General features: G+C 46.8%; 1 long non-coding RNA gene across 3 annotated transcripts; it reads right to left on the minus strand.

Moving 5' to 3' along the window:
* Positions 1–8,669: 8,669 nt before the first annotated feature.
* LOC127915038 (uncharacterized) lies at positions 8,670–21,055 on the minus strand. 3 transcript variants are annotated; one of them, XR_008089993.1, is made up of 3 exons: positions 20,828–21,055; positions 13,309–13,595; positions 8,670–9,303 (listed from the first exon to the last, which is right to left on the minus strand). It is a non-coding gene; the product is annotated as an uncharacterized LOC127915038 (long non-coding RNA). The 3 variants fall into 3 exon arrangements; XR_008089994.1 differs by lacking the exons at positions 8,670–9,303; positions 13,309–13,595 and adding exons at positions 13,106–13,243; positions 20,352–20,704; XR_008089995.1 differs by lacking the exons at positions 8,670–9,303; positions 13,309–13,595 and adding exons at positions 17,680–17,817; positions 20,352–20,704.
* Positions 21,056–21,754: the final 699 nt, after the last annotated feature.

A 21,754-nucleotide genomic window follows, 5' to 3' on the forward strand; every position in this document is an offset into this window, starting at 1 on the left:
AGAGAGAGAGAGTTACAGAGAGACAGAGAGAAAGAGAAAGAGATAGAGTTCGACAACTCTCAATTCAATTCAAGGGCTTTATTGGTTGTGTTAACATTGCCAAAGCAAGTGAGGTAGATAATATACAAAAGTGAAATAAACAATAAACATTTACAGTAATCATTACACATACAGAAGTTTCAAAACAATAAAGACATTACAAATGTCATATTATATATATATACAGTGTTTTAACAATGTACAAATGGTTAAAGGACACGAGATAAAATAAATAAGCATAAATATGGGTTGTATTTACAATGGTGTTTGTTCTTCACTGGTTACACTTTTCTCATGGCAACAGGTCACACATCTTGCTGCTGTGATGGCACTGTGGGATTTCACCCGGTAGATATGGGAATTAATCAAAATTGGATTTGATTTCGAATTCTTTGTGGATCTGTGTAATCTGAGGGAAATATGTCTCTCTAATATGGTCATACATTGGGCAGGAGGTTAGGAAGTGCAGCTCAGTTTCCACCTCATTTTGTGGGCAGTGAGCACATAGCCTGTCTTCTCCTGAGAGCCATGTCTGCCTACGGAGGCCTTTCTCAATAGCAAGGCTCTGCTCACTGAGTCTGTACATAGTCAAAGCTTTCTTTAATTTTGGGTCAGTCACAGTGGTCAGGTATTCTGCCACTGTGTACTCTGTTTACGGCCAAATAGCATTCTAGTTTGCTCTGTTTTTTTGTTAATTCTTTCCAATGTGTTCAGTAACCCGGCACAGCCAGAAGACAACTGGCCACCCCACATAGCCTGGTTCCTCTCCAGGTTTCTTCCTAGGTTTTGGCCTTTCTAGAGAGTTTTTCCTAGCCACCGTGCTTCTACACCTGCATTGCTTGCTGTTTGGGGTTTTAGGCTGGGTTTCTGTTCAGCACTTTGAGATATCAGCTGATGTACGAAGGACTATATAAATACATTTGATTTGATTTTATTTTATTTTGATTTGATTTGAGTAATTCTCTTTTTGTTTTCTCATGATTTGGTTGGGTCTAATTGTGTTGCTGTCCTGGGGCTCTGTAGGGTGTGTTTGTGTTTGTGAACAGAGCCCCAGGACCAGCTTGCTTAGGGGACTCTTCTCCAGGTTCATCTCTCTGCAGGTGATGGCTTTGTTATGGAAAGTTTGGGAATGTTAGTATAATTTAATTATGCCAATGTGCTTTCATCAATTGAAAGCCCTTCATCTATTTTATGAGAAATTGTATGATTTCTTGTTGCATAAAATAGACGCAGACCAGTCTTTAAATAATAGGTAATAGAATTTATTATCGGAGCGCGCTCCCACTCAAAGCAAAAGCATCAATTTAAATACAGATCATGACGTCATTTCACTGTCTTAAACGAAACCCCCCTCTTGACAGGACAAAGTAAGGTGAAAAGTTCATTCTATCTTACTAACACACTCCCAGATAACTTTTGACCCCTCAACATTATTGATCACCACTGAACTGACAGGTTTAATTAACAGAAACCCTAGGAATGCACCCTCTGCCTAATCTAAAAACCCCAGAGCTAAGTTTCAGGTTGGGTCAACCATAGGCTAACGACCTTATGTGTTTACACAGTCCACAACCCATTTGTTCCTGCCCAGTTGGAATGGTGTTCATTAACATTCTATTCCTCCTTGTCCTGTCACACAATTTCTTCTTATGAACTCATATTGTTAATCAGATATAATATAACAGAGTATAAGTTTACTTACAGTTCCATTTAAAATTATTTGTTCAGTCATATTAATCATAATTTCCTAACAGGGAATCACTTCCTTTTAGGTGGTTATAGAATTTAACGGCTCTTTTCTGGATTTTGATCATTAGTGGGTATCGGCCTAATTCTGCTCTGCATTATTTGGTGTTCTACGTTGTACACGGATCTTTGCAGAATTCTGCGTGCAGAGTCTCAATTTGGTGTTTGTCCCATTTTGTGAAGTCTTGGTTGGTGAGCGGACCCCAGACCTCACAACCATAAAGGGCAATGGGCTCTATGACTGATTCAAGTATTTTTAGCCAAATCCTAATTGGTATGTTGAAATTTATGTTCCTTTTGATGGCATAGAATGCCCTTCTTGCCTTGTCTCTCAGATCGTTCACAGCTTTGTGGAAGTTACCTGTGGCGCTGATGTTTAGGCCAAGGTATGTATAGTTTTTTGTGTGCTCTAGGGCAACAGTGTCTAGATGGAATTTGTATTTGTGGTCTTGGTGACTGGACCTTTTTTGGAACACCATTATTTTGATCTTACTGAGATTTACTGTCAGGACCCAGGTCTGGCAGAATCTGTGCATAAGATCTAGGTGCTGCTGTAGGCCCTCCTTGGTTGGTGACAGAAGCACCAGATCTTCAGCAAACAGCAGACATTTGACTTCGGATTCTAGTAGGGTGAGGCCGGGTGCTGCAGACTTTTCTAGTGCCCGCGTCAATTTGTTGATATATATGTTGAAGAGGGTGGGGCTTAAGCTGCATCCCTGTCTCACCACGACCTCACTTCCTCTCTTCCTCTGTGTCTCTCTAACTCTCTCTCTCTTCCGCACGGTCTTTCTCTAACTCTCATTCTCTGTCTCTCTCTAACTCTCTCTCTCACTTCCTCTGTGTCTCTCTGTAACTCTCTCTCTCTCTTCCTCTCTCTCAATTCAATTCTATATACAGTGCCTTGCGAAAGTATTCGGCCCCCTTGAACTTTGCGACCTTTTGCCACATTTCAGGCTTCAAACATAAAGATATAAAACTGTATTTTTTGTGAAGAATCAACAACAAGTGGGACACAATCATGAAGTGGAACGACATTTATTGGATATTCCAAACTTTTTTAACAAATCAAAAACTGAAAAATTGGGCGTGCAAAATTGTTGTTCCACTTCATGATTGTGTCCCACTTGTTGTTGATTCTTCACTGACACAGACTGTCTGAGTGCACTCCAAAGCCGGTTGCCCACGGCGACCATGCCCAAGGGATGAGAGATGCCCAGGTGACTCTACATAAACACACCTACAGTAAAGTGCATGCATCACAAAAAGGCACACAAACACACACCTGCACAAATTCATGTATCTGTGTCTCAGATATGGTATGCTTACAAACACTCACCCTCAGGGCTTGACAGCCTCAGACGTGTGTGTTGTGTGTGTGCGTGAGTGCGTGTGTATGTGTGTGTGCATGTTGATTGGTTGTGGTGCAAGTGAGCTGAAACCACTGGCATAGTATATGGATTTGATTGACTACTTATGCAAGCCTGCACACAAATCAACAAACTGTGTCAACCTCTCACTCTGTCTCCCTGTCATACCTACAGTCTACTCTACCCCTCACTCTGTCCCCCTGTCATACCTACAGTCTACCCCTCACTCTGTCCCCCTGTCATACCTATGGTCTACTCTACCCCTCACTCTGTCCCCCTGTCATACCTATGGTCTACTCTACCCCCCCTCACTCTGTCCCCCTGTCATACCTACAGTCTACTCTACCTCTCACTCTGTCTCCCTGTCATACCTACAGTCTACTCTACCCCTCACTCTGTCCCCCTGTCATACCTACAGTCTACCCCTCACTCTGTCCCCCTGTCATACCTATGGTCTACTCTACCCCTCACTCTGTCCCCCTGTCATACCTACAGTCTACTCTACCCCTCACTCTGTCCCCCTGTCATACCTATGGTCTACTCTACCCCTCACTCTGTCCCCCTGTCATACCTACAGTCTACTCTACCCCTCACTCTGTCCCCCTGTCATACCTACAGTCTACTCTACCTCTCACTCTGTCCCCCTGTCATACCTACAGTCTACTCTACCTCTCACTCTGTTTCCCTGTCATACCTACAGTCTACTCTACCTCTCACTCTGTCCCCCTGTCATACCTACAGTCTACTCTACCTCTCACTCTGTCCCCCTGTCATACCTACAGTCTACGCTACCTCTCACTCTGTCCCCCTGTCATACCTATGGTCTACTCTACCCCTCACTCTGTCCCCCTGTCATACTACTCTATCCCTCACTCTGTCCCCCTGTCATACTACTCTACCCCTCACTCTGTCCCCCTGTCATACTACTCTACCCCTCACTCTGTTCCCCTATCATACTACTCTACCCCCCACTCTGTTCCCCTATCATAATACTCTACCCCTCACTCTGTCCCCCTGTCATACCTACAGTCTACTCTACCTCTCACTTTGTTCCCCTGTCATACCTACAGTCTACTCTACCCCTCACTCTGTCCCCCTATCATACTACTCTACCCCTCACTCTGTCCCCCTATCATACTACTCTACCCCTCACTCTGTCCCCCTGTCATACTACTCTACCCCTCACTCTGTCCCCCTGTCATACTACTCTACCCCTCACTCTGTCCCCCTGTCATACTACTCTACCCCTCACTCTGTCCCCCTGTCATACTACTCTACCCCTCACTCTGTTCCCCTATCATACTACTCTACCCCTCACTTTGTTCCCCTATCATACTACTTTACCCCTCACTCTGTCTACCTGTCATACTGTAACGGTTTTGACTTGAGGTTATTATTTATAGGGGTGCCAGGTAGGTTGTGCCTACCAGAGAAAACATTGGTTTCTCCTTTTAGTTTGGGTGGGAATGAGTCCCATCTGGTCCGTCAAGTCTACACCAATACAAAGGACTTATGTAAAAGTCAGGATGGAAATAAACTTTTCATAAACCCTTAAAACATTGGAAAGAACTTCAAAAACAACTATATTCTGTTGCGTGGGTTGTATTAGCAACAACAATGATTACACACACACATATAATAATATCACAATGAGTTCTGGTTCCTCCAGAAATGTCCTGTACCTCGGGCCTAAAAAGAGTCCTGCCCGGTAAAGGAGTTCAGTGAACTCAAGTGACTTTTGTCACGCGATGTTTGTCGGTTCATTCCGTGTAGCGTAAACCCAGTATTAAACATACAATCAATATAACAATTACTTTACCACAGAACCTTAAAGCGGATCAACTCTTAATTAAGTCCTCAACTACCACTAACTACACAAATCACAGTATACATCACATCCAAACAAATGAAATACCGTATACAAAAAGGTGGTGGTCAGTCAGACAATCCAATCCGCCAATAGATCTCCAGCGGAGAAAGGCCACGAAGAACGGAGAGGTGTAGTCCAGGGACGCGAAGAGTGGATCCGATCCTGGGTAAACTCTCTTAGGCTACAAAACACACGTTTAACGGCAACAAAACAAACGGAATAGAGAAGCTTCGGAACTCAGGGTTGAACACATCCTCATGCACGTCTCCATCACAACCCCCCTTTCGTGCAGCTGATGCTGGCTATTTAATTGGGAATTAAAGGGAAAGCGCCCTATTGGAAGGAGCTGCACTGAGACGGTTCAGAAAAATTCAGGGCCGTCACAATACCTACAGTCTAGTCTACCCCTCACTCTGTCCCCCTGTCATACTTACAGTCTACTCTGCCTCTCACTCTGTTTACCTGTCATACCTATAGTCTACTCTACCTCTCACTCTGTTTACCTGTCATACCTACAGTCTACTCTACCCCTCACTCTGTTCCCCTGTCATACATACAGTCTACTCTAAATCTCACTCTGCTTACCTGTCATACCTACAGTCTACTCTACCCCTCACTCTGTTCCCCTGTCATACCTACAGTCTACTCTACCCCTCACTCTGTTCCCCTGTCATACATACAGTCTACTCTACCCCCCACTCTGTTCCCCTGCCATACATACAGTCTACTCTACCCCCACTCTGTTCCCCTGTCATACATACAGTCTACTCTACCCCCCACTCTGTTCCCCTGCCATACATACAGTCTACTCTACACCTCACTCTGTTTCCCTGTCATACCTACAGTCTACTCTACCCCTCACTCTGTTCCCCTGTCATACCAACAGTCTACTCTACCCCTCACTCTGTTCCCCTGTCATACCTACAGTCTACTCTACCTCTCACTCTGTTCCCCTGTCATACCAACAGTCTACTCTACCCCTCACTCTGTTCCCCTATCATACTACTCTACCCCTCAATCTGTCCCCCTGTCATACTACTCTACCCCTCACTCTGTTCCCCTATCATACTACTCTACCCCTCACTTTGTTCCCCTATCATACTACTCTACCCCTCACTCTGTCCCCCTGTCATACCTACAGTCTACTCTACCCCTCACTCTGTTCTTCTGTCAAACATACAGTCTACTCTACCCCTCACTCTGTTTCCCTGTCATACCTACAGTCTACTCTACCCCTCACTCTGTTTCCCTGTCATACCTACAGTCTACTCTACCCCTCACTTTGTTCCCCTGTCATACCTACAGTCTACTCTACCCCTCACTCTGTTTCCCTATCATACCTACAGTCTACTCTACCCCTCACTCTGTTTCCCTGTCATACCTATAGTCTACTCTACCTCTCACTCTGTTTACCTGTCATACCTACAGTCTACTCTACCCCTCACTCTGTTCCCCTGTCATACATACAGTCTACTCTAAATCTCACTCTGTTTACCTGTCATACCTACAGTCTACTCTACCCCTCACTCTGTTCCCCTGTCATACCTACAGTCTACTCTACCCCTCACTCTGTTCCCCTGTCATACATACAGTCTACTCTACCCCCCACTCTGTTCCCCTGCCATACATACAGTCTACTCTACCCCCCACTCTGTTCCCCTGTCATACATACAGTCTACTCTACCCCCCACTCTGTTCCCCTGCCATACATACAGTCTACTCTACACCTCACTCTGTTTCCCTGTCATACCTACAGTCTACTCTCCCCCTCACTCTGTTCCCCTGTCATACTACTCTACCCCTCACTTTGTTTACCTGTCATACCTACAGTCTACTCTACCCCTCACTCTGTTTACCTGTCATACCTACAGTCTACTCTCCCCCTCACTCTGTTCCCCTGTCATACTTACAGTCTAGTCTACCCCTCACTCTGTCCCCCTGTCATACTTACAGTCTACTCTGCCTCTCACTCTGTTTACCTGTCATACCTACAGTCTACTCTACCCCTCACTCTGTTTACCTGTCATAGCTACAGTCTACTCTCCCCCTCACTCTGTTCCCCTGTCATACATACAGTCTACTCTACCTCTCACTCTGTTTCCCTGTCATACCTACAGTCTACTCTACCCCTCACTCTGTTCCCCTGTCATACCTACAGTCTACTCTACCCCTCACTCTGTTCCCCTGTCATACCTACAGTCTACTCTACCTCTCACTCTGTTTCCCTGTCATACATACAGTCTAGTCTACCCCTCACTCTGTCCCCCTGTCATACTTACAGTCTACTCTGCCTCTCACTCTGTTTACCTGTCATACCTATAGTCTACTCTACCTCTCACTCTGTTTACCTGTCATACCTACAGTCTACTCTACCCCTCACTCTGTTTACCTGTCATACCTACAGTCTACTCTACCCCTCACTCTGTTTACCTGTCATACCTACAGTCTACTCTACCCCTCACTCTGTTTACCTGTCATACCTACAGTCTACTCTACCCCTCACTCTGTTCCCCTGTCATACCTACAGTCTACTCTACCCCCCACTCTGTTCCCCTGCCATACATACAGTCTACTCTACCTCTCACTCTGTTTCCCTGTCATACCTACAGTCTACTCTACCTCTCACTCTGTTTACCTGTCATACCTACAGTCTACTCTACCTCTCACTCTGTTCCCCTGTCATACCTACAGTCTACTCTACCCCTCACTCTGTTTCCCTGTCATACCTACAGTCTACTCTACCTTTCACTCTGTTTACCTGTCATACCTACAGTCTACTCTACCTCTCACTCTGTTCCCCTGTCATACCTACAGTCTACTCTACCCCTCACTCTGTTTCCCTGTCATACCTACAGTCTACTCTACCTCTCACTCTGTTCCCCTGTCATACATACAGTCTACTCTACCCCCCACTCTGTTCCCCTGCCATACATACAGTCTACTCTACAGCTCACTCTGTTTCCCTGTCATACCTACAGTCTACTCTACCCCCCACTCTGTTTACCTGTCATACCTACAGTCTACTCTCCCCCTCACTCTGTTCCCCTGTCATACCTACAGTCTACTCTACCCCTCACTCTGTTTCCCTGTCATGCCTACAGTCTACTCTAAATCTCACTCTGTTTACCTGTCATACCTACAGTCTACTCTACCCCTCACTCTGTTCCCCTGTCATACCTACAGTCTACTCTACCCCTCACTCTGTTCCCCTGTCATACATACAGTCTACTCTACCCCCCACTCTGTTCCCCTGCCATACATACAGTCTACTCTACACCTCACTCTGTTTCCCTGTCATACCTACAGTCTACTCTACCCCTCACTCTGTTTCCCTGTCATACCTACAGTCTACTCTACCTTTCACTCTGTTTACCTGTCATACCTACAGTCTACTCTACCTCTCACTCTGTTCCCCTGTCATACCTACAGTCTACTCTACCCCTCACTCTGTTTCCCTGTCATACCTACAGTCTACTCTACCTCTCACTCTGTTCCCCTGTCATACATACAGTCTACTCTACCCCCCACTCTGTTCCCCTGCCATACATACAGTCTACTCTACAGCTCACTCTGTTTCCCTGTCATACCTACAGTCTACTCTACCCCACTCTGTTTACCTGTCATACCTACAGTCTACTCTCCCCTCACTCTGTTCCCCTGTCATACCTACAGTCTACTCTACCCCTCACTCTGTTTCCCTGTCATGCCTACAGTCTACTCTAAATCTCACTCTGTTTACCTGTCATACCTACAGTCTACTCTACCCCTCACTCTGTTCCCCTGTCATACCTACAGTCTACTCTACCCCTCACTCTGTTCCCCTGTCATACATACAGTCTACTCTACCCCCCACTCTGTTCCCCTGCCATACATACAGTCTACTCTACACCTCACTCTGTTTCCCTGTCATACCTACAGTCTACTCTACCTCTCACTCTGTTTCCCTGTCATACATACAGTCTAGTCTACCCCTCACTCTGTCCCCCTGTCATACTTACAGTCTACTCTGCCTCTCACTCTGTTTACCTGTCATACCTATAGTCTACTCTACCTCTCACTCTGTTTACCTGTCATACCTACAGTCTACTCTACCCCTCACTCTGTTTACCTGTCATACCTACAGTCTACTCTACCCCCCACTCTGTTCCCCTGCCATACATACAGTCTACTCTACCTCTCACTCTGTTTCCCTGTCATACCTACAGTCTACTCTACCTCTCACTCTGTTTACCTGTCATACCTACAGTCTACTCTACCTCTCACTCTGTTCCCCTGTCATACCTACAGTCTACTCTACCCCTCACTCTGTTTCCTGTCATACCTACAGTCTACTCTACCTTTCACTCTGTTTACCTGTCATACCTACAGTCTACTCTACCTCTCACTCTGTTCCCCTGTCATACCTACAGTCTACTCTACCCCTCACTCTGTTTCCTGTCATACCTACAGTCTACTCTACCTCTCACTCTGTTCCCCTGTCATACATACAGTCTACTCTACCCCCACTCTGTTCCCCTGCCATACATACAGTCTACTCTACAGCTCACTCTGTTTCCCTGTCATACCTACAGTCTACTCTACCCCCACTCTGTTTACCTGTCATACCTACAGTCTACTCTCCCCCTCACTCTGTTCCCCTGTCATACCTACAGTCTACTCTACCCCTCACTCTGTTTCCCTGTCATGCCTACAGTCTACTCTAAATCTCACTCTGTTTACCTGTCATACCTACAGTCTACTCTACCCCTCACTCTGTTCCCCTGTCATACCTACAGTCTACTCTACCCCTCACTCTGTTCCCCTGTCATACCTACAGTCTACTCTACCTCTCACTCTGTTCCCCTGTCATACCTACAGTCTACTCTACCCCTCACTCTGTTTCCCTGTCATACCTACAGTCTACTCTACCTCTCACTCTGTTCCCCTGTCATACATACAGTCTACTCTACCCCCCACTCTGTTCCCCTGCCATACATACAGTCTACTCTACAGCTCACTCTGTTTCCCTGTCATACCTACAGTCTACTCTACCCCCCACTCTGTTTACCTGTCATACCTACAGTCTACTCTACCCCTCACTCTGTTCCCCTGTCATACCTACAGTCTACTCTACCCCTCACTCTGTTTCCCTGTCATGCCTACAGTCTACTCTAAATCTCACTCTGTTTACCTGTCATACCTACAGTCTACTCTACCCCTCACTCTGTTCCCCTGTCATACCTACAGTCTACTCTACCCCTCACTCTGTTCCCCTGTCATACCTACAGTCTACTCTACCCCTCACTCTGTTCCCCTGCCATACATACAGTCTACTCTACACCTCACTCTGTTTCCCTGTCATACCTACAGTCTACTCTACCCCTCACTCTGTTTCCCTGTCATACCTACAGTCTACTCTACCTTTCACTCTGTTTACCTGTCATACCTACAGTCTACTCTACCTCTCACTCTGTTCCCCTGTCATACCTACAGTCTACTCTACCCCTCACTCTGTTTCCCTGTCATACCTACAGTCTACTCTACCTCTCACTCTGTTCCCCTGTCATACATACAGTCTACTCTACCCCCCACTCTGTTCCCCTGCCATACATACAGTCTACTCTACAGCTCACTCTGTTTCCCTGTCATACCTACAGTCTACTCTACCCCCCACTCTGTTTACCTGTCATACCTACAGTCTACTCTCCCCCTCACTCTGTTCCCCTGTCATACCTACAGTCTACTCTACCCCTCACTCTGTTTCCCTGTCATGCCTACAGTCTACTCTAAATCTCACTCTGTTTACCTGTCATACCTACAGTCTACTCTACCCCTCACTCTGTTCCCCTGTCATACCTACAGTCTACTCTACCCCTCACTCTGTTCCCCTGTCATACATACAGTCTACTCTACCCCCCACTCTGTTCCCCTGCCATACATACAGTCTACTCTACACCTCACTCTGTTTCCCTGTCATACCTACAGTCTACTCTACCTCTCACTCTGTTTCCCTGTCATACATACAGTCTAGTCTACCCCTCACTCTGTCCCCCTGTCATACTTACAGTCTACTCTGCCTCTCACTCTGTTTACCTGTCATACCTATAGTCTACTCTACCTCTCACTCTGTTTACCTGTCATACCTACAGTCTACTCTACCCCTCACTCTGTTTACCTGTCATACCTACAGTCTACTCTACCCCACTCTGTTCCCCTGCCATACATACAGTCTACTCTACCTCTCACTCTGTTCCCCTGTCATACCTACAGTCTACTCTACCTCTCACTCTGTTCCCCTGTCATACCTACAGTCTACTCTACCTTTCACTCTGTTTCCCTGTCATACCTACAGTCTACTCTACCTCTCACTCTGTTCCCCTGTCATACCTACAGTCTACTCTACCTTTCACTCTGTTTCCCTGTCATACCAACAGTCTACTCTACCTCTCACTCTGTTCCCCTGTCATACCTACAGTCTACTCTACCTCTCACTCTGTTTCCCTGTCATACCAACAGTCTACTCTACCTCTCACTCTGTTCCCTGTCATACATACAGTCTACTCTACCCCCACTCTGTTCCCCTGCCATACATACAGTCTACTCTACAGCTCACTCTGTTTCCCTGTCATACCTACAGTCTACTCTACCCCCACTCTGTTTACCTGTCATACCTACAGTCTACTCTCCCCTCACTCTGTTCCCCTGTCATACCTACAGTCTACTCTACCCCTCACTCTGTTTCCTGTCATGCCTACAGTCTACTCTAAATCTCACTCTGTTTACCTGTCATACCTACAGTCTACTCTACCCCTCACTCTGTTCCCCTGTCATACCTACAGTCTACTCTACCCCTCACTCTGTTCCCCTGTCATACATACAGTCTACTCTACCCCCCACTCTGTTCCCCTGCCATACATACAGTCTACTCTACACCTCACTCTGTTTCCCTGTCATACCTACAGTCTACTCTACCTCTCACTCTGTTTCCCTGTCATACATACAGTCTAGTCTACCCCTCACTCTGTCCCCCTGTCATACTTACAGTCTACTCTGCCTCTCACTCTGTTTACCTGTCATACCTACAGTCTACTCTACCCCTCACTCTGTTTACCTGTCATACCTACAGTCTACTCTCCCCCTCACTCTGTTCCCCTGTCATACTTACAGTCTAGTCTACCCCTCACTCTGTCCCCCTGTCATACTTACAGTCTACTCTGCCTCTCACTCTGTTTACCTGTCATACCTACAGTCTACTCTACCCCTCACTCTGTTTACCTGTCATACCTACAGTCTACTCTCCCCTCACTCTGTTCCCCTGTCATACATACAGTCTACTCTACCTCTCACTCTGTTTCCCTGTCATACCTACAGTCTACTCTACCCCTCACTCTGTTCCCCTGTCATACCTACAGTCTACTCTACCCCTCACTCTGTTCCCCTGTCATACCTACAGTCTACTCTACCTCTCACTCTGTTTCCCTGTCATACATACAGTCTAGTCTACCCCTCACTCTGTCCCCCTGTCATACTTACAGTCTACTCTGCCTCTCACTCTGTTTACCTGTCATACCTATAGTCTACTCTACCTCTCACTCTGTTTACCTGTCATACCTACAGTCTACTCTACCCCTCACTCTGTTTACCTGTCATACCTACAGTCTACTCTACCCCTCACTCTGTTTACCTGTCATACCTACAGTCTACTCTACCCCTCACTCTGTTTACCTGTCATACCTACAGTCTACTCTACCCCTCACTCTGTTCCCCTGTCATACCTACAGTCTACTCTACCCCTCACTCTGTTCCCCTGTCATACCTACAGTCTACTCTACCTCTCACTCTGTTTCCCTGTCATACATACAGTCTAGTCTACCCCTCACTCTGTCCCCCTGTCATACTTACAGTCTACTCTGCCTCTCACTCTGTTTACCTGTCATACCTATAGTCTACTCTACCTCTCACTCTGTTTACCTGTCATACCTACAGTCTACTCTACCCCTCACTCTGTTTACCTGTCATACCTACAGTCTACTCTACCCCTCACTCTGTTTACCTGTCATACCTACAGTCTACTCTACCCCTCACTCTGTTTACCTGTCATACCTACAGTCTACTCTACCCCTCACTCTGTTCCCCTGTCATACCTACAGTCTACTCTACCCCCCACTCTGTTCCCCTGCCATACATACAGTCTACTCTACCTCTCACTCTGTTTCCCTGTCATACCTACAGTCTACTCTACCTCTCACTCTGTTTACCTGTCATACCTACAGTCTACTCTACCTCTCACTCTGTTCCCTGTCATACCTACAGTCTACTCTACCCCTCACTCTGTTTCCCTGTCATACCTACAGTCTACTCTACCTTTCACTCTGTTTACCTGTCATACCTACAGTCTACTCTACCTCTCACTCTGTTCCCCTGTCATACCTACAGTCTACTCTACCCCTCACTCTGTTTCCCTGTCATACCTACAGTCTACTCTACCTCTCACTCTGTTCCCCTGTCATACATACAGTCTACTCTACCCCCCACTCTGTTCCCCTGCCATACATACAGTCTACTCTACAGCTCACTCTGTTTCCCTGTCATACCTACAGTCTACTCTACCCCCCACTCTGTTTACCTGTCATACCTACAGTCTACTCTCCCCTCACTCTGTTCCCCTGTCATACCTACAGTCTACTCTACCCCTCACTCTGTTTCCCTGTCATGCCTACAGTCTACTCTAAATCTCACTCTGTTTACCTGTCATACCTACAGTCTACTCTACCCCTCACTCTGTTCCCCTGTCATACCTACAGTCTACTCTACCCCTCACTCTGTTCCCCTGTCATACATACAGTCTACTCTACCCCCCACTCTGTTCCCCTGCCATACATACAGTCTACTCTACACCTCACTCTGTTTCCCTGTCATACCTACAGTCTACTCTACCTCTCACTCTGTTTCCCTGTCATACATACAGTCTAGTCTACCCCTCACTCTGTCCCCCTGTCATACTTACAGTCTACTCTGCCTCTCACTCTGTTTACCTGTCATACCTATAGTCTACTCTACCTCTCACTCTGTTTACCTGTCATACCTACAGTCTACTCTACCCCTCACTCTGTTTACCTGTCATACCTACAGTCTACTCTACCCCCACTCTGTTCCCCTGCCATACATACAGTCTACTCTACCTCTCACTCTGTTTCCTGTCATACCTACAGTCTACTCTACCTCTCACTCTGTTTACCTGTCATACCTACAGTCTACTCTACCTCTCACTCTGTTCCCCTGTCATACCTACAGTCTACTCTACCCCTCACTCTGTTTCCCTGTCATACCTACAGTCTACTCTACCTTTCACTCTGTTTACCTGTCATACCTACAGTCTACTCTACCTCTCACTCTGTTCCCCTGTCATACCTACAGTCTACTCTACCCCTCACTCTGTTTCCCTGTCATACCTACAGTCTACTCTACCTCTCACTCTGTTCCCCTGTCATACATACAGTCTACTCTACCCCCCACTCTGTTCCCCTGCCATACATACAGTCTACTCTACAGCTCACTCTGTTTCCCTGTCATACCTACAGTCTACTCTACCCCCCACTCTGTTTACCTGTCATACCTACAGTCTACTCTCCCCCTCACTCTGTTCCCCTGTCATACCTACAGTCTACTCTACCCCTCACTCTGTTTCCCTGTCATGCCTACAGTCTACTCTAAATCTCACTCTGTTTACCTGTCATACCTACAGTCTACTCTACCCCTCACTCTGTTCCCTGTCATACCTACAGTCTACTCTACCCCTCACTCTGTTCCCCTGTCATACATACAGTCTACTCTACCCCCACTCTGTTCCCCTGCCATACATACAGTCTACTCTACACCTCACTCTGTTTCCCTGTCATACCTACAGTCTACTCTACCTCTCACTCTGTTTCCCTGTCATACATACAGTCTAGTCTACCCCTCACTCTGTCCCCCTGTCATACTTACAGTCTACTCTGCCTCTCACTCTGTTTACCTGTCATACCTACAGTCTACTCTACCCCTCACTCTGTTTACCTGTCATACCTACAGTCTACTCTCCCCCTCACTCTGTTCCCCTGTCATACTTACAGTCTAGTCTACCCCTCACTCTGTCCCCCTGTCATACTTACAGTCTACTCTGCCTCTCACTCTGTTTACCTGTCATACCTACAGTCTACTCTACCCCTCACTCTGTTTACCTGTCATACCTACAGTCTACTCTCCCCCTCACTCTGTTCCCCTGTCATACATACAGTCTACTCTACCTCTCACTCTGTTTCCCTGTCATACCTACAGTCTACTCTACCCCTCACTCTGTTCCCCTGTCATACCTACAGTCTACTCTACCCCTCACTCTGTTCCCCTGTCATACCTACAGTCTACTCTACCTCTCACTCTGTTTCCCTGTCATACATACAGTCTAGTCTACCCCTCACTCTGTCCCCCTGTCATACTTACAGTCTACTCTGCCTCTCACTCTGTTTACCTGTCATACCTATAGTCTACTCTACCTCTCACTCTGTTTACCTGTCATACCTACAGTCTACTCTACCCCTCACTCTGTTTACCTGTCATACCTACAGTCTACTCTACCCCTCACTCTGTTTACCTGTCATACCTACAGTCTACTCTACCCCTCACTCTGTTTACCTGTCATACCTACAGTCTACTCTACCCCTCACTCTGTTCCCCTGTCATACCTACAGTCTACTCTACCCCCCACTCTGTTCCCCTGCCATACATACAGTCTACTCTACCTCTCACTCTGTTTCCCTGTCATACCTACAGTCTACTCTACCTCTCACTCTGTTTACCTGTCATACCTACAGTCTACTCTACCTCTCACTCTGTTCCCCTGTCATACCTACAGTCTACTCTACCCCTCACTCTGTTTCCTGTCATACCTACAGTCTACTCTACCTTTCACTCTGTTTACCTGTCATACCTACAGTCTACTCTACCTCTCACTCTGTTCCCCTGTCATACCTACAGTCTACTCTACCCCTCACTCTGTTTCCTGTCATACCTACAGTCTACTCTACCTCTCACTCTGTTTACCTGTCATACCTACAGTCTACTCTACCCCTCACTCTGTTTACCTGTCATACCTACAGTCTACTCTACCCCCCACTCTGTTCCCCTGCCATACATACAGTCTACTCTACCTCTCACTCTGTTTCCCTGTCATACCTACAGTCTACTCTACCTCTCACTCTGTTTACCTGTCATACCTACAGTCTACTCTACCTCTCACTCTGTTCCCCTGTCATACCTACAGTCTACTCTACCCCTCACTCTGTTTCCCTGTCATACCTACAGTCTACTCTACCTTTCACTCTGTTTACCTGTCACACCTACAGTCTACTCTACCTCTCACTCTGTTCCCCTGTCATACCTACAGTCTACTCTACCCCTCACTCTGTTTCCCTGTCATACCTACAGTCTACTCTACCTCTCACTCTGTTCCCCTGTCATACATACAGTCTACTCTACCCCCCACTCTGTTCCCCTGCCATACATACAGTCTACTCTACAGCTCACTCTGTTTCCCTGTCATACCTACAGTCTACTCTACCCCCACTCTGTTTACCTGTCATACCTACAGTCTACTCTCCCCTCACTCTGTTCCCCTGTCATACCTACAGTCTACTCTACCCCTCACTCTGTTTCCCTGTCATGCCTACAGTCTACTCTAAATCTCACTCTGTTTACCTGTCATACCTACAGTCTACTCTACCCCTCACTCTGTTCCCCTGTCATACCTACAGTCTACTCTACCCCTCACTCTGTTCCCTGTCATACATACAGTCTACTCTACCCCACTCTGTTCCCCTGCCATACATACAGTCTACTCTACACCTCACTCTGTTTCCTGTCATACCTACAGTCTACTCTACCTCTCACTCTGTTTCCTGTCATACATACAGTCTAGTCTACCCCTCACTCTGTTCCCTGTCATACTTACAGTCTACTCTGCCTCTCACTCTGTTTACCTGTCATACCTACAGTCTACTCTACCCCTCACTCTGTTTACCTGTCATACCTACAGTCTACTCTCCCCCCTCATTCTGTTCCCCTGTCATACTTACAGTCTAGTCTACCCCCTCACTCTGTCCCCTGTCATACTTACAGTCTACTCTGCCTCTCACTCTGTTTACCTGTCATACCTACAGTCTACTCTACCCCTCACTCTGTTTACCTGTCATACCTACAGTCTACTCTCCCCTCACTCTGTTCCCCTGTCATACATACAGTCTACTCTACCTCTCACTCTGTTTCCCTGTCATACCTACAGTCTACTCTACCCCTCACTCTGTTCCCCTGTCATACCTACAGTCTACTCTACCCCTCACTCTGTTCCCCTGTCATACCTACAGTCTACTCTACCTCTCACTCTGTTTCCTGTCATACATACAGTCTAGTCTACCCCTCACTCTGTCCCCTGTCATACTTACAGTCTACTCTGCCTCTCACTCTGTTTACCTGTCATACCTATAGTCTACTCTACCTCTCACTCTGTTTACCTGTCATACCTACAGTCTACTCTACCCCTCACTCTGTTTACCTGTCATACCTACAGTCTACTCTACCCCTCACTCTGTTTACCTGTCATACCTACAGTCTACTCTACCCCTCACTCTGTTTACCTGTCATACCTACAGTCTACTCTACCCCTCACTCTGTTCCCCTGTCATACCTACAGTCTACTCTACCCCCCACTCTGTTCCCCTGCCATACATACAGTCTACTCTACCTCTCACTCTGTTTCCCTGTCATACCTACAGTCTACTCTACCTCTCACTCTGTTTACCTGTCATACCTACAGTCTACTCTACCTCTCACTCTGTTCCCTGTCATACCTACAGTCTACTCTACCCCTCACTCTGTTTCCCTGTCATACCTACAGTCTACTCTACCTTTTCACTCTGTTTACCTGTCATACCTACAGTCTACTCTACCTCTCACTCTGTTCCCCTGTCATACCTACAGTCTACTCTACACCTCACTCTGTTTCCCTGTCATACCTACAGTCTACTCTACCCTCACTCTGTTCCCCTGTCATACATACAGTCTACTCTACCCCCACTCTGTTCCCCTGCCATACATACAGTCTACTCTACAGCTCACTCTGTTTCCTGTCATACCTACAGTCTACTCTACCCCCACTCTGTTTACCTGTCATACCTACAGTCTACTCTCCCCTCACTCTGTTCCCCTGTCATACCTACAGTCTACTCTACCCCTCACTCTGTTTCCCTGTCATGCCTACAGTCTACTCTAAATCTCACTCTGTTTACCTGTCATACCTACAGTCTACTCTACCCTCACTCTGTTCCCCTGTCATACCTACAGTCTACTCTACCCCTCACTCTGTTCCCCTGTCATACATACAGTCTACTCTACCCCCCACTCTGTTCCCCTGCCATACATACAGTCTACTCTACACCTCACTCTGTTTCCCTGTCATACCTACAGTCTACTCTACCTCTCACTCTGTTTCCCTGTCATACATACAGTCTAGTCTACCCCTCACTCTGTCCCCCTGTCATACTTACAGTCTACTCTGCCTCTCACTCTGTTTACCTGTCATACCTATAGTCTACTCTACCTCTCACTCTGTTTACCTGTCATACCTACAGTCTACTCTACCCCTCACTCTGTTTACCTGTCATACCTACAGTCTACTCTACCCCCCACTCTGTTCCCCTGCCATACATACAGTCTACTCTACCTCTCACTCTGTTTCCCTGTCATACCTACAGTCTACTCTACCTCTCACTCTGTTTACCTGTCATACCTACAGTCTACTCTACCTCTCACTCTGTTCCCCTGTCATACCTACAGTCTACTCTACCCCTCACTCTGTTTCCCTGTCATACCTACAGTCTACTCTACCTTTCACTCTGTTTACCTGTCATACCTACAGTCTACTCTACCTCTCACTCTGTTCCCCTGTCATACCTACAGTCTACTCTACCCCTCACTCTGTTTCCCTGTCATACCTACAGTCTACTCTACCTCTCACTCTGTTCCCCTGTCATACATACAGTCTACTCTACCCCCCACTCTGTTCCCCTGCCATACATACAGTCTACTCTACAGCTCACTCTGTTTCCCTGTCATACCTACAGTCTACTCTACCCCCACTCTGTTTACCTGTCATACCTACAGTCTACTCTCCCCTCACTCTGTTCCCCTGTCATACCTACAGTCTACTCTACCCCTCACTCTGTTTCCCTGTCATGCCTACAGTCTACTCTAAATCTCACTCTGTTTACCTGTCATACCTACAGTCTACTCTACCCCTCACTCTGTTCCCCTGTCATACCTACAGTCTACTCTACCCCTCACTCTGTTCCCCTGTCATACATACAGTCTACTCTACCCCCCACTCTGTTCCCCTGCCATACATACAGTCTACTCTACACCTCACTCTGTTTCCCTGTCATACCTACAGTCTACTCTACCTCTCACTCTGTTTCCCTGTCATACATACAGTCTAGTCTACCCCTCACTCTGTCCCCCTGTCATACTTACAGTCTACTCTGCCTCTCACTCTGTTTACCTGTCATACCTGTAGTCTACTCTACCTCTCACTCTGTTTACCTGTCATACCTACAGTCTACTCTACCCCTCACTCTGTTTACCTGTCATACCTACAGTCTACTCTTCCCCTCACTCTGTTCCCCTGTCATACATACAGTCTACTCTACCTCTCACTCTGTTTCCCTGTCATACCTACAGTCTACTCTACCCCTCACTCTGTTCCCCTGTCATACCTACAGTCTACTCTACCCCTCACTCTGTTCCCCTGTCATACCTACAGTCTACTCTACCTCTCACTCTGTTTCCCTGTCATACATACAGTCTAGTCTACCCCTCACTCTGTTCCCCTGTCATACCTACAGTCTACTCTACCCCTCACTCTGTTTCCCTGTCATACCTACAGTCTACTCTACCTCTCACTCTGTTCCCCTGTCATACATACAGTCTACTCTACCCCTCACTCTGTCCCCCTGTCATACTTACAGTCTACTCTGCCTCTCACTCTGTTTACCTGTCATACCTATAGTCTACTCTACCTCTCACTCTGTTTACCTGTCATACCTACAGTCTACTCTACCCCTCACTCTGTTTACCTGTCATACCTACAGTCTACTCTACCCCTCACTCTGTTCCCCTGTCATACCTACAGTCTACTCTATCCCTCACTCTGTTCCCCTGTCATACATACAGTCTACTCTACCCCCCACTCTGTTCCCCTGCCATACATACAGTCTACTCTACCTCTCACTCTGTTTCCCTGTCATACCTGCAGTCTACTCTACCTCTCACTCTGTTTACCTGTCATACCTACAGTCTACTCTACCTCTCACTCTGTTCCCCTGTCATACCTACAGTCTACTCTACCCCTCACTCTGTTTCCCTGTCATACCTACAGTCTACTCTACCTTTCACTCTGTTTACCTGTCATACCTACAGTCTACTCTACCTCTCACTCTGTTCCCCTGTCATACCTACAGTCTACTCTACCCCTCACTCTGTTTCCCTGTCATACCTACAGTCTACTCTACCTCTCACTCTGTTCCCCTGTCATACATACAGTCTACTCTACCCCCCACTCTGTTCCCCTGCCATACATACAGTCTACTCTACAGCTCACTCTGTTTCCCTGTCATACCTACAGTCTACTCTACCCCCCACTCTGTTTACCTGTCATACCTACAGTCTACTCTCCCCCTCACTCTGTTCCCCTGTCATACATACAGTCTACTCTACCCCTCACTCTGTTCTCCTGTCATACCTACAGTCTACTCTACCCCCCACTCTGTTTACCTGTCATACCTACAGTCTACTCTCCCCCTCACTCTGTTCCCCTGTCATACCTACAGTCTACTCTACCCCTCACTCTGTTTCCCTGTCATGCCTACAGTCTACTCTAAATCTCACTCTGTTTACCTGTCATACCTACAGTCTACTCTACCCCTCACTCTGTTCCCCTGTCATACCTACAGTCTACTCTACCCCTCACTCTGTTCCCCTGCCATACATACAGTCTACTCTACACCTCACTCTGTTTCCCTGTCATACCTACAGTCTACTCTACCCCTCACTCTGTTCCCCTGTCATACCAACAGTCTACTCTACCCCTCACTCTGTTCCCCTGTCATACCTACAGTCTACTCTACCTCTCACTCTGTTTCCCTGTCATACATACAGTCTACTCTAAATCTCACTCTGTTCCCCTTTCATACTACTCTACCTCTCACTCTGTTTCCCTGTCATACCTACAGTCTACTCTACCTCCCACTCTGTTTCCCTGTCATACCTACAGTCTACTCTACCCCTCACTCTGTTCCCTGTCATACCTACAGTCTACTCTACCCCTCACTCTGTTCCCCTGTCATACCTACAGTCTACTCTACCTCTCACTCTGTTTCCCTGTCATACATACAGTCTACTCTAAATCTCACTCTGTTCCCCTTTCATACTACTCTACACCTCACTCTGTTCCCCTGTCATACATACAGTCTACTCTAAATCTCACTCTGTTCCCCTTTCATACTACTCTACCTCTCACTCTGTTTCCCTGTCATACCTACAGTCTACTCTACCCCTCACTCTGTTCCCTTGTCATACCAACAGTCTACTCTACCCCTCACTCTGTTCCCCTGTCATACCTACAGTCTACTCTACCTCTCACTCTGTTTCCCTGTCATACATACAGTCT

The sequence above is a fragment of the Oncorhynchus keta genome, chromosome 34, assembly GCF_023373465.1.
Source record: "Oncorhynchus keta strain PuntledgeMale-10-30-2019 chromosome 34, Oket_V2, whole genome shotgun sequence".
Classification (NCBI taxonomy): domain Eukaryota; kingdom Metazoa; phylum Chordata; class Actinopteri; order Salmoniformes; family Salmonidae; genus Oncorhynchus; species Oncorhynchus keta.